We start from the raw sequence: 12,846 nt of genomic DNA, 5'->3' as shown, positions 1-12,846 counted from the left end.
TCACTTACCCTAAGGCTATTCCACTGATCCTCCTTTCTGTCTCTTAGCCAGTACCAAATTATTTTGATGGCCACTGCTTCATAGTATAGTTTGAGGTCTGGGACTGCAAGACCACATTCCTTTGCATTTTCTTCATAAATCCTTTTTTCATATATCCTATATATCATAGATATCCTTGTTATTTTGTTCTTCCAAATGAATGTTGTTAAGGTTTTTTCTAATTCAGTAAAAAAAATTTTTTTTTGGTAATTCTATGGGTATGGCACTAAATAAGTAAATTAATTTGGGTAGGATGGTCATTTTTATTATGTTAGCTCATCCTCCCCATGAGCAATCAATGTTTTTCCAATTATTTAGATCTAGTTTTAATTATGTGGAGAATATTTTGTAGTTGTGTTCATATAGGTTCCATGTTTGTATCAGCAGATAGATTGCCAAGTATTTTATATTATCTAGTGTGATTTTAAATGGAATTTCTCTTTCTAATTCTTGTTGCTGAGATGTGTTGTAAATTTATAGAAATGTTGATGATTTATGTGGGTTCATTTTGTATCCTACAAATTTGCTAAAATTGGTGATTATTTCTACTAGCTTTTTAGTTGATTATCTAGGAGTCTTTAAGTTGACCATGATATCATTTGCAAAGAGTGAGGGATTGGTCTCCTCATTGCCTATTTTAACACCTTCAATTTCTTTTTCTTTTCTAATTGCTACTGCCAGTCCACTGAGCCATCTGACTGCCCCCTAAGATTCAGTCTTAATAATCTCCTAGTAGTATATCTCGTTGTGGTAGACAAATTAACTTTGAGTTTTTGAAGTCTATACCAATGGAACAGAAGTCCAGTCAAATATGATCTACCCAAATGGAAATAAATCACCTATTTCTGATAGACTATGTGGTATCTGAAGATCACTCAGACAAAATGTCAAGGGGCTTGTACCTGGAAGAATAACCCCTAATTAATTTTTGCTTTGCATTCTTTTAGTTACAGTAAATCTTGAGGAACACACACACAATAGGAGAGAATAGGTATTGACATAATGCTTTCTATGTACCAATAATAGTATTAAAAGATCTCAAATAGTGTCCAAAACAGAAAATCTCAAATATTTATTAAGATACTGAAGAAATAGCCAATATGATCTGAATAGTTTACATGGTATACAATGAAAATTTAAGGGTTTTTGTGATTTTAGTAATAAAGAAATCCCATTAATTAAAATAAAGCCAATTAGGTAAAACAATAGAGTATGGGACCTGTAGTCAGTCAGGAAGACAAGTTAAAATCTTTGCTCAAACATTTAACTTGTTTGTCTTAGTTTCCTCACCTGTAAAATGGAGATAAGAATGGCATCTATCTGTCAGGGTTGTTTTGATGGTCCAGAAGAAAAGATATTTTAAAAAAATACATTTTCCAATCCTTGAAGTGATAGAGAATTCCTAGCTAGTTTTAACTGAAATATGTGTGTGTGTGTGTGTGTGTGTGTGTGTGTGTGTGTGTGTGTATTTGGAGGATAATCAAGTATTAGATTACCTTTTACAATTTTTTCACAAGTAATCCATAGTAGGAAAAATGCATATATGTAATAGTATCAAAAATGACATTGCTAATAGCCAGATTTACCCCACACTGTGTCATCCACATGGAATTTTAAGGAACTCTGATGTATAAGCAAGAGGCTGAGGCTGAAACTGTTAACTTCACAGCATCTTATAATGCATAGGGCATACACCAGTCCAATTAATAAACAGGAGACCAGAGTCAAAGGCTCTTGAATTCTGGACAGTGTGCACTATGTTAGAACTGAAGCATTTATCAAACTGTCTTCCAGAAGTACTGTTAATCTAAATGTGTCTGGTTTAAAGTACTAGCAATTTATTTCACCATTTCATCACTTGTGAAGTTTGCAGCGTTAGTATTTGATCATTTCAAATGCATAATTATTATCCTTTCCTCCACGATTCCTCATAAGTCCTCTGAAGGACAGTAAAGTATTGCAATCACATTTTGTGCTTTTTTCCCTTTTACCAGTCTTTCACAGTGATGAAGTATATTAGAAACAGAAGAAAGAGGTCAATTTTCTTAATAAGTATGTGTAATAACCACTTGTTTTTAATAATACATGCAATTAACTTAAGGCAATTGAATTCAAAATTTGCCTGTCTCTTCTCCTAGTTTATTCTTCTTAGAATGCAATACAGTAACATCATGCCTGCACTTTTTAGGATATTGGTTAAAATATATTATCATATTATACATATTTCCATGTACATCATGTTGTGACATAAGACACAAATTGCTTACAGTAGAGAAAGATTCATCGAGAAAATAAAAGTGAAGAATAGCATGTTTCAGTTTACATTCAGACTCTACTTGTTCCTTCTACGGCAATGGGCATCTTTTTTTTTTGTCATGATTCCCTCAGATTCCCTCAGAGTTGTCCTAAATCCTTGCCTTGTTGATAAAAGTTAAGTCATTCATAGTTCATCATCATAATCATTCTTGTCACGTTCACAACATTCTCCTGGTTCTGTTCCCTTCATATTTCAGCACTTCATATAAGTCCTTCCAGGTTGTTTTGTGATAATCTTGTTTATCTTTTCTCATGGCATAATCATGCATGTGCTTTTGAAGAATGCTAAGAATACACAAGCACCAGACAGCATAAGATCAAAGATTTAGAATTAGAATACATGGCATACGTAGTTTTCTTCAGTTCTTAATTTTACAATTAAGAAATCTGAGTCAAAAAAATATTTAAAAACTTGTCCATAGTCACACAGGTAAATGATAATAGTTTTTTTTTTTTTGTATGATGACATATTACACATTTCAGAAAACAAGGAAATGGATCTCTAGTGCATTCTTAGATTTTTATTCCATTTGATTCCATGTAAAAGTTCTTTGTGATATTTTTAAGGTGCTGCAAATCAAATAGAAGTATGTACCAATGAAAGTCTGAATATCCATTCAGACATTTTTGTTGTTATTATTAATATAAACATAAATAATTGTCTTAAATATAGATATACATGTATTTAAAAATTTTTCTTCTAAGTACGACATAGAAAAGTATATTCAGTAATTTTTTGACTTGAATTAATTTTATCACTATCTTTTTTTATCATTTCATCACTTTTAGCTCTATTTTTAAAAAAAATATTAGAGTATTGAAACCAAAATTACATCATTAACAAAATGAAGTGCTAGACTTTTTTCCAGTCCCCAGTGACTTTTAAAAGACAAAAGAAAAGAAAACTATGCATCAGAGTTTTTAAAAAATTACAACAAACTCATTAGGATTAGAATGCAAGAGACCCAATAAAGTAACTTAACCTCAGAAAATTCCAACTATATGCAACTGAATGTGTACATGTATTCTTCCTTGTCAGAGCCAATTTCTATAAGAATGAGATTCAAGAACTGCCTGCCATTTTCTTATTTTCTCCTCCATTATAAAAACTCTTCGTTGTGTGTTCCAATTATGTGAAACAGTCAAATAGCAAAAAGATTAGAAAAACTTCAAATCACTATTCTTAACAAAACTCTAAGAGCTTACACACATCCATTCATGAAGATGTACATATGCAAAAGTTGACTTCCACTAATGAAGATGTAATGCTTACTTACACACATGAAGAATGATAAATTCTGACAAGCATTCATGAAGATCTCAGCTTACATCCATGCAAATGTAAATTACAATCTTATAGACAATCACATGTAAAAACCTTCCACACATGCATGTCCATGCTTGTTCCTGAGTTTGTTATGGAATGGAAGAATACAAGTCTTTAATCAAAAGTGAAAGAAGATGGGAGACCAGATGAAGGACCAGAGATGAAGATGGAGTTTATACAACCAACATAAAAGGACATGGAAGGACTTTGAAATTTTGGAACTTTTGATCATAAGGATATGCAAGAATGCGTCATACATGTCAATATCACATATATGCATGCACATCTTACACAAAAAGGAAGATATCTCATAGAATGCGTAACGTGCAGCATAGCTGCATAACAAAAAGTCACACTGATAAAATTTCTGTGGAAAATTCAAACAGACTAAAATATTTTTTTATCTGCATGAGTTATCACAGAAATTTGGAATGGATGTACATATGTAAATGTGTAATAATAAAACTTATGTACACATGTGGATGTTAATTTACTAACAAGCTAACTATATTAGTATAGTTTATTAATATTCTAATTACTAACATTAGTGACAGCTTAGTAAATTTGTTCAAGTCTTAGGGAAGTAGAGAGAGAAATAGAACTACTTAAATAAAGAAGTAGATTGCATTATGATTTTGGTTAGCATTTGTTAGTGACAGAATATTTTTCTTAGTTGAATTTATAGATATTAGGAGATAAGGCAGTTGCATATTCAAATTGTTATGGAAATTGTTGGAATGGTTTGAAAATTGTTACATAATTTTGTAAAATTGAGATTTGAATTCTAGACTTCAATCCCCACAAGTCCTTGCTCCACTTCCCCAAAATGCTTTGTAATCTCATGGATTCTGAGGTGGGCGAGATCGAGAAGGTACTTAAGCTGATTGTAAAGGCTCTCTCTCTCTTTTTTTGGACTTCCGTTTGGAGCAGACGTGGCTCTTTCCATAATGTAGGTGAGGTCTTGTCTAGGCCTCTGGCCTAGGCACGTTTTCCTTATCCTATATTCTCTTTAATCTTTAATTCTTAATAAACCTCTAAAAAATATAATACTACTTGCAGAGAGAAACTAATTTCTACCTTTCTCAGTCTCCCCTAAATTTTAACTGTTACAATTTGTTATTATGTAATAGCCATGTTCATGTAACTCCCTTACCTAAACCATTTTCCTATACCCATTCTTAGCATAGAACTAGGTAGACAAGAATAGCTAAGATAAGTTAGGATTTTTGTTATTTTGGGAAGGTAAAGGTATATTTAAGAGAGTACAGAGTTAAGACTAGATAGAGTTATATAAAAGGTAAGTATCATTGAAATTTGCGGATGCAAATTTTTTAAAAGACAAAAAAGGGAGGAATTGTAAAAGAGAGAATCTGCAAGGCAAGCCAAGCATGCAATACAAAGCAAAGGACATCATCTGTCAATCCAGGAAAAAACAGTTGGGGAGCCAAGCCAGCAGCTGAACTGAGGGACTTGCTTCTGACCTGAGGCAGAGAGATCCTGGTGGCTTCTGGAGCTGGGGGAGGGGCTTTTGAACTAACTTTTGGCTAGTGCGGCTGATGGTGGTGGCTGAACCTGAAGAACTAATTGTATATCTGTGATTTGAGTTTGAAGAAGAAAAAAGAAGAAAAGTATTTGTCCTCTTATCTCTCTCTCTGACTGTCTCTGCTAGTGACTCCCTGGCAGACTTTTGTGTCACAGTTGTGACTGAACTGCCATTTTCCTATTACCCTCCTAACTTCTTGTATAGATTAGGGAAACCCCCTTCCCTCTTACCTCATCCTCTGTCCTTGTCCTATTTTCCCCAATAAACCTCCTTACTTGAGAAAGAGAGAAAAAGCATCTTCTCTAAATCTCATAGTTTCACCTTGAGTTACACAGAAGGTGGCTGACCATAAGTGAGGAGGGGAAAGGAGGCAGGAGGGAGAGGGTAGAAAAAATATTTTGATCTATTAGCCATCCAGTATTGATCAATAGACACCTTCTGGTAGTATCTCTCTATCTCTAGAGTATCCCCTCTATCTCCAAGTATCAATTAGCCATCCAGTATAGATTAATTGGCAACCCCACTATCCATTTATTATAGTTCTCTCCTTTTCCCATTCTCCCAGTGCAACCCTCTTTCTTGTTCTTATATTTTTTGGACATCATTCCTACATAATCAATTCACACTCATGCCCTCAGTCTTTGTATATTTTTTTACTGCTCTAATAATGATTAAGTCCTTAGATGTTACATGTTTTATCATCTCATATGGAAACACAAAATATTTAACTTAATTGAGTCCCTTATGATTACTATTTCATGTTTGTCCTTTTATGTTTATTTTGAGTCTTATGTTTGGATATCAAATTTTCTTCTCAGCTAAGGTCCTCTTTAATCACAAATACATTAAACTCCTCTGTTTCATAAAATTTCCATCCTCCCACTCCCAAAGGAATACTCAGTTTTTCTGGGTATATGATTCTTAATTTTATCTTACATCATTTGATGTTTAGCATATCATATTCTAAGCCCTCTACTCCTTTAAAGAGGAATCTACTAAATTATATGGGATCCTGACTGTGATGTTCCAATATTTGAATTGTTTACTTTTAGTTGCCTGCAATATTTCTCCTTGAAATTGGAGTTCTAGACATTGGCTATAATATTCCTGGGCATTTTCATTTTTGGATCTCTTTCAGGAGATGATAGGTAGACTACTTTTTTATTTTTGATTACATCATTGAGATAGTCCAGTAACTCCTAAGTTATCTTACCTCAATTTATTTTCCAGGTAAGTTTTTCCAGTATTATATTTTCAAATTTATACCTTTTATTTCATTCTTTTTACTTCATTTTATTGGTTATCCCAAGTGGAGTCAAATCAATAGATTCCAATTGACCAATTCTTATCTTTAAAGAATTATTTTCTTCAGTGAGCTTTTTACCTTTTTTCCCAATTTGACCAATTATTGCTTTTTAAGCAGTTCTTTTCTGTAGTGAATTTTTCTATTTTTTAAAATATCATTGGACAAATTTTATTTTTAAGATGTTATTTTCTTTAGTATCCTTTTCCTTCTTTTTCTAAATGGTTTATTCTCTCTTTTATCATTTTTTTGTATCATTCGCACTGATTTTTTTCCTCAATCTGTCCTGTATCACTAATTTGTTTTTTAACTCTTCCAGAATTTTATGTTGTACTTGCATTTGATTAACATTTTTTTTGAGTCTTTGTTTGGAGCTATTTTCACATTGTTGTCTTCATCCAAGATTGTGTCTTGGTTTTCCTTCCACCATAATGGCTTTTTATGGTCAAGTCTATTTTTTTTTTTCCGAGTGATTGTTCATTTCCCAGCCTATTTCTTGACTTTGAACTTTATATTAAAGTTAGGCTTTCTTCTCTTAGGACTGGGACTAATCTTCAGCATATTCCAAGCATCTCATTTCAGAGCTAGTTTTAAGAATTAGAGTGTTGTAAATGCTTGCAAGGTAGTGTGATCTGGAATGAGGTGTGGTCACATCTTTCATCATCTCTGCTCTTTTCTTTATCCAAGAAGCATCCTTGTTTCCCTACATGCACAAACACTCATACTCCTCTATGCTTGCTTCCTTGTGACAGATCTGAATTATTCCTTCTGTCCTGGAAATAAAACTCAGAATGCTTATAGGCCACAGTCATAGCAGTCTGGATCATCTGTACCCAGCATTAGCAAAGTGTTCTCTATAGCCTCTTTCTGATCATTTGTTTGACTCCCTTACAATCTGGGTTTAGAGGTGCTAGAGTTGCTCCTTTTGTTGCTATTGCAGATGCTTCCAAGGCCTACCACTACAACACTACAACAGTAATGTGGGTTCTTCATCTCATAACAGATCTTTCCTACTGATTTCTCTAGTTGTCTTTGACTAGATAAATATCTTACTCCAACCTTTTTCAATTCTGTTGCTCCAAAATTTTATTTGAGGAGTTATTTTTAAGTTGTTAGGAAGGAAAGCCTGGGAGAGTTTTTCTGGGCTGCTGTTTCTCCCTGCTTTCATGGCTCTGTCACCCTATAAGTATCTCTTCCTAAATTATTACACTGTAAAGATTTATTAAGATATATTGATTGATTTTTTTTCAATGTGATTATTTCATCTTTGTTGACAGTCTAAAAAATTATGATGTTACTGATCCAGAAAAAGGCAAATGTTTTGGGTTTTTTCCCCATAAAGTAGCAAAGGGGTCTCCATTAACCTCCCTCTAGGAAAACATTGATTATGAGTTTTTGAAACAGTTCAGCCAGCCAGTTCTAAATCCAACTAAATATATTCAGGGAGGCAGAGTCAAGATGGTGGCTTAGAGACAGCAACAGTTCATTGTTCGTGTCTGTCTGCTGTTTGCTTCTCAGGAGTGATCTCATCTTCTGGCATTTTCATTACTGAGGATACCATTTTGCTTGTGGCCTGTGCAATGTCGAGCATCTCCCCAGGATGTCATTGATGTCAAAATCATACAGGATAAACGCCCACTTCAGTTTCGGTTCCCGCTTTCCCCAAGAGGTGGCGCTCAAGCAATGATGAATTCCCTAAAGTCAATCATCCCATCGCCATTTGTGTCGAATGTGCGGAAGACAGTTCTGCGAACTTCCATGTGTCACCTTAGGGGAAGGAATTGGCATCTCTCTTTTTAAACTCATCGATAGTCAAGTGGCCATCAGGACAGTCCTTTAGAAACTCTCTGTACCACTCCTGCAGCTCATGGTCTGTAAATTCAGTGTTCTCCTGGATATCCTGGAGCATCTCCCCAAGGAGTTTGCTATTTTGCTTCCCCATTCCGTCCACCAACATAATGCAAAACCCCAGGCCAGCAGAACTGAGATGAGAATTTCTGGGCTTCCACACATCCTGACACCAGATGGCTAGGCCGTGCCCCTCACAACGTGGTTTTCAAAAAAGCGCTTTGTGGGTTGTTCTACAGTTGTCAATGATGATGATGAAGATGATGATGGTGACGAGGAAGATGACAATGATAATGATGACTCTTTTAGCTCAATGGAAGGAGGTAGTTTCCCAGTAGGAACAATTTCAGTAGGCAGCAGGTCCTTCCAAGTTGTGTCTCTCGCTCCTGCTCTGCCTCGGGCTCCTGATTCCTGACCCCCCACACCGGGAGTCTCCTCCTGGGGCTCTGAGCTGTGACGTGGAGGAGGCGTCCACTGAGTGCTCAGCTGTCCCCTCTCTCGCTCAAGTCAACGCTCCAACTCCTGGCTAATTCTTTTAACTGTGAGATATCTTGGTTTCCTCATATGGAACATGGGAACAAAAATTAGTATAGCTACCATCTAGGATTCTGTGAGGATAAAACTGCTTTGTAAGCCTTGAAGTGTTCTATAAATGTCATCTTGTGTCAGTGATGGTTCGTTCAGTTACAGGGCAGATTATTATTTGTCCAACTTGCATTGAGGAATAAGTCTTGACTACTGAGCACATCCAAACTGTACTATCTGGTACTATATCGTGGGCAGCCCCAGAGGCAGTTGGTGGTACAGTGGATAGAGCACTGGTGGATAATTTCTAGCTGTGTAAAGCAGGACAAATAAATGAGATAATATTTATATAAAGTACTTAGCTCAATGCCTGGAACACAATGGAAACTATTAAAAATGTTCATGTCCTTCCCTTTCCATACACCAAACCACATGAAATAGCCATTTGTTTTACTTTTGTCAATCTATTTTTGGCATTTTTGGTATATTGATACCACTCAAGGAAAATATTTTGAATCTTCATATTGATATTCACCATTTTATTTATTTATTGATTGATTGATATTTACCATTTTTTAGGATGCATTGGGAGTTAAGTCATTATTGCTAACATTTGACAAATAGAAATGGCCTAAACTGATGGCTTTTTCTTTTGTTTAAACTGATATAAGAAGTATTGATGTAAGTCTTTAGCTTTTTGTCTTCTTGATTCTTTAATGAAAAAGTCAGAATATTTCCATATCTTTGTTAGGGTGATGGGATATGTTTTTCATTAATATTGAATGTTTTTTATCAAGATACTATACAAATCCTTTAGGACACACTTGACTGTTTTAAGTTTGATTCTGCGTCTGTTTTTGAACTTATATTTCATTTTATTTAACTAAAAATATTTATATTCTCTCTATCACTCTGTCTCATTGGGAGAAAAATAAAAGAAAAACAAAGCCCTGGTAACAGCTATACATAGTCAAGCAAAACAAATCCTCACATGTCTAAAAATGTTTATCTCAAGTCTGCATCTTGTGTCCATTACCTCTCTATCAGAAGGTGTGAAATGTGTTTTTCCCATTGAATTTCTATTTCAGGATATCAGTAATTCTCTTGACATACATAGACACATCTCTCTTAGTAATAACTTTATGCTTGATTTGTCTTGCCTGGAGGACACCAAGATATTTGTAAGCATCACTACTGTCCATAGCTCAAATGGATTCATGCTCAAAGCCTTCAGTCACTTTCATCCCTTGGCAGGTATTAAGACCATTACTTTCATTGCATCAAAATTGTATCTTTTTTCATCATTAAGTTTAAAAGCTATTATATACATATTATGCCCACACACATATAGACACACACATATTTAGCTTGATGGCATTCAATGTACATCAAGGGATTTATAAAATGCTTTGATATAGCCTGCCCTTTAATTTGGAAATTCCATTTTGGAGAGATGATAATGGATTTAAGATTATATAAAATTATAAGAAAATTCTGTCCCTGAAAGATGTCACACTTTATATGTTATTCTTGACATTATTAGGTAGTCGATATGTTTTAAATAGGTAAATTTTCCAAATGCATATATACACTATTTCAGTAAACAAATAAAATATGTGTGAAACTATATCAAAGGTTTTGCAATAATCGGAGGACACAGCGATGAGTCATTTGAAGAGTTTGTTCCAACATTTAAAATAATTATGTTATTCTTTGCACTTCTGTGACTTTTTGACAACATCCTTTTGTTCCTTTAAGACTTTTTAATATTAGTAAAATTTAAAAAGTGATACAATCTGAATGTTTCACATTCATCTACACAAGGAAGCTATTGTGGTATATTTGGAGTGAATACTGACATTTTTGTTGTATTACTTTCATGAATTTACTTGTCGCAAGGGATTAATTCGATTTTAGGGAGAATGCCCTGTACTAGCTTAAGATTCATCACTGAGGGCAAAACACGCTGTGAAATGCAAATTTTATTTCTGCAAACCCTTGACATCTCTAACTTTAAAAAATATACTAAAGTGAGGGAAAACAATCTAAACTTCCATTCTAGCATTAAACATAGGATTTAATTAGTGGGACTTATATTATTTTTGTCCAAAATGCTCCTGTGAGAAGTTGTCTATAGACCGTATGATTGGATGCAGTCACTTGTGCAAGGGGTATTGGAAATATAAGTTTCCAAAAAAGAAAATTTTCTTATTGATTTCCTTAATCCTACCTAATTTAGTTCTCATCAGAAGATTCCAGGCTCTCCTGGGTCAGTAAGAGATGACAACATAAATTTAGTTTATGCCACTAATGCTATTGAGTGTGATTTAAAATTCTAAAATTATTCAGTGAGGTTTCTGTTTCTCTTTATCATTTTTTTCTTTCCTCTCATTTTTTTTTTGCTGGCTATTGGACTAATATCACACCTAGTTTAGACAGGACTTCTGGAAACATCAGGTTGATTTAGGAAGTTAATTCCTCTCACCTCTGATTTGTTTACTCTGGATAAATTCTAGAAATCACTATTCAGCGGCACCTTAACCTTCTGTCATTTAAAAATGGCAATTTATGTGGAAGGGATGGTGGCACAAAGGAATGTCATTTATCTCACAAAGGTTCATGTAATGGACAGAGTGCAGACAGTAGATAAAGCTGAATATTTGTGCTTGGGACTGAGATGATTTTAATTGCAATTTTTTTTTTTCAGGAGAGAAACTCTTGTCACTACCTTAGAGCAGAATAAATAGATGATCTTCCTCTCACTTCCACATACATACTTATGAACTTTATCAGAGAATCGAGTTAGCTGGAGCTGTGCTCTTCTTAACCATTTACTGCTTGCCAGTGCAGCAGAAGTTGCCTAAAAATATTGCTGTTGATGAAAAGCTTTGATAGTCTGAAATTTCCAGTTGGAGAGACACAGATTTGATTGTCTGAAAATGGATTAATAGAAGAACAAAAATACAAGAATGCAGGGATTAAAGGCAAAGCTGTCAAGTACTTGGCCGTACACATATGCTTATGGATGAATGTCATCACATTTGATAGAAATAATTTGATGGGTTATGAAATAGGTTAATTAAAAAAAAAAACTTAATCTTGATTCAAGAGAAAAAAATCTTGGAACCAGAAAAATCTAGATTCAATTCTGACTCAGATATTCATTAACTATGTGAACATCAACAAAAAAAGTACCTTATGATCTACTTTTCTAATTTGTAAAATAGAAGTAGAGATTCAGTCTTGGAGTCTAGAAGTCTTGGGTTCAAATAAATTATACTTTAGAGTGAGTGTAGAGATCTATATGGTCTAAAGGGAATTTTCTTAGGGAAAGTGCCCTCTATTAAAAAAAAAACAAAACATAAGGTCCAATTGTCTCAGCAATGCAGATATTGATATCTGTCAGTCAGAATTGTAAATAGTGTTGTATTTGAAGTCAGAAGGACCTGAGTCTGAATCTTCACTCAGACTTTTAATAGTTGTATGACTCTGGACAAGATCCTTAACTTCACTGAAATATCATTTCCCTCATGTATAAATGAGAGGATTGGAATCCATGATCCATTAGATACTTCCAAATCTTCATATGATCTACCTACAAGGATGTTTTGAGGCCCCGTGCCATAACATATACAAAGTGCCTTATGAACTTTGAATATGGAAATGTCAGTTATTATTAGTGGTGATAGTAAAATAACAATTGGCAAATGTACAATGAACAATTAACAAATTTCAGTAGTCATTAAATTCACCGAGTTTCTGAGAAATGAATAAAATTGAATGGATTGTTCATATATTTATGATTTAACGATATGATATACTAATCCCTTTTATCTATGATCTTAGATGAGTGCTGATACCTTCTTGCAAGTTCCTTCCTTGTTCATTTAGATGGAGCTAATAATCATGACAGTTCAAAAGATATTGGCTAATTTTAAATCATAC

The 12,846-nt window shown here is 34.1% G+C and overlaps 1 pseudogene; it reads right to left on the bottom strand.

Moving 5' to 3' along the window:
• Positions 1-8,011: 8,011 nt before the first annotated feature.
• LOC100017273 (hippocalcin-like protein 1) lies at positions 8,012-8,784 on the bottom strand (annotated as a pseudogene).
• Between the last annotated feature and the right edge of the window lie 4,062 nt (positions 8,785-12,846).

Source organism: Monodelphis domestica, chromosome 5 (assembly GCF_027887165.1).
Source record: "Monodelphis domestica isolate mMonDom1 chromosome 5, mMonDom1.pri, whole genome shotgun sequence".
NCBI lineage: Eukaryota > Metazoa > Chordata > Mammalia > Didelphimorphia > Didelphidae > Monodelphis > Monodelphis domestica.
Note: the sequence above shows the minus strand (reverse complement) of the source record. Positions and strands in the feature narration are given on the sequence as shown.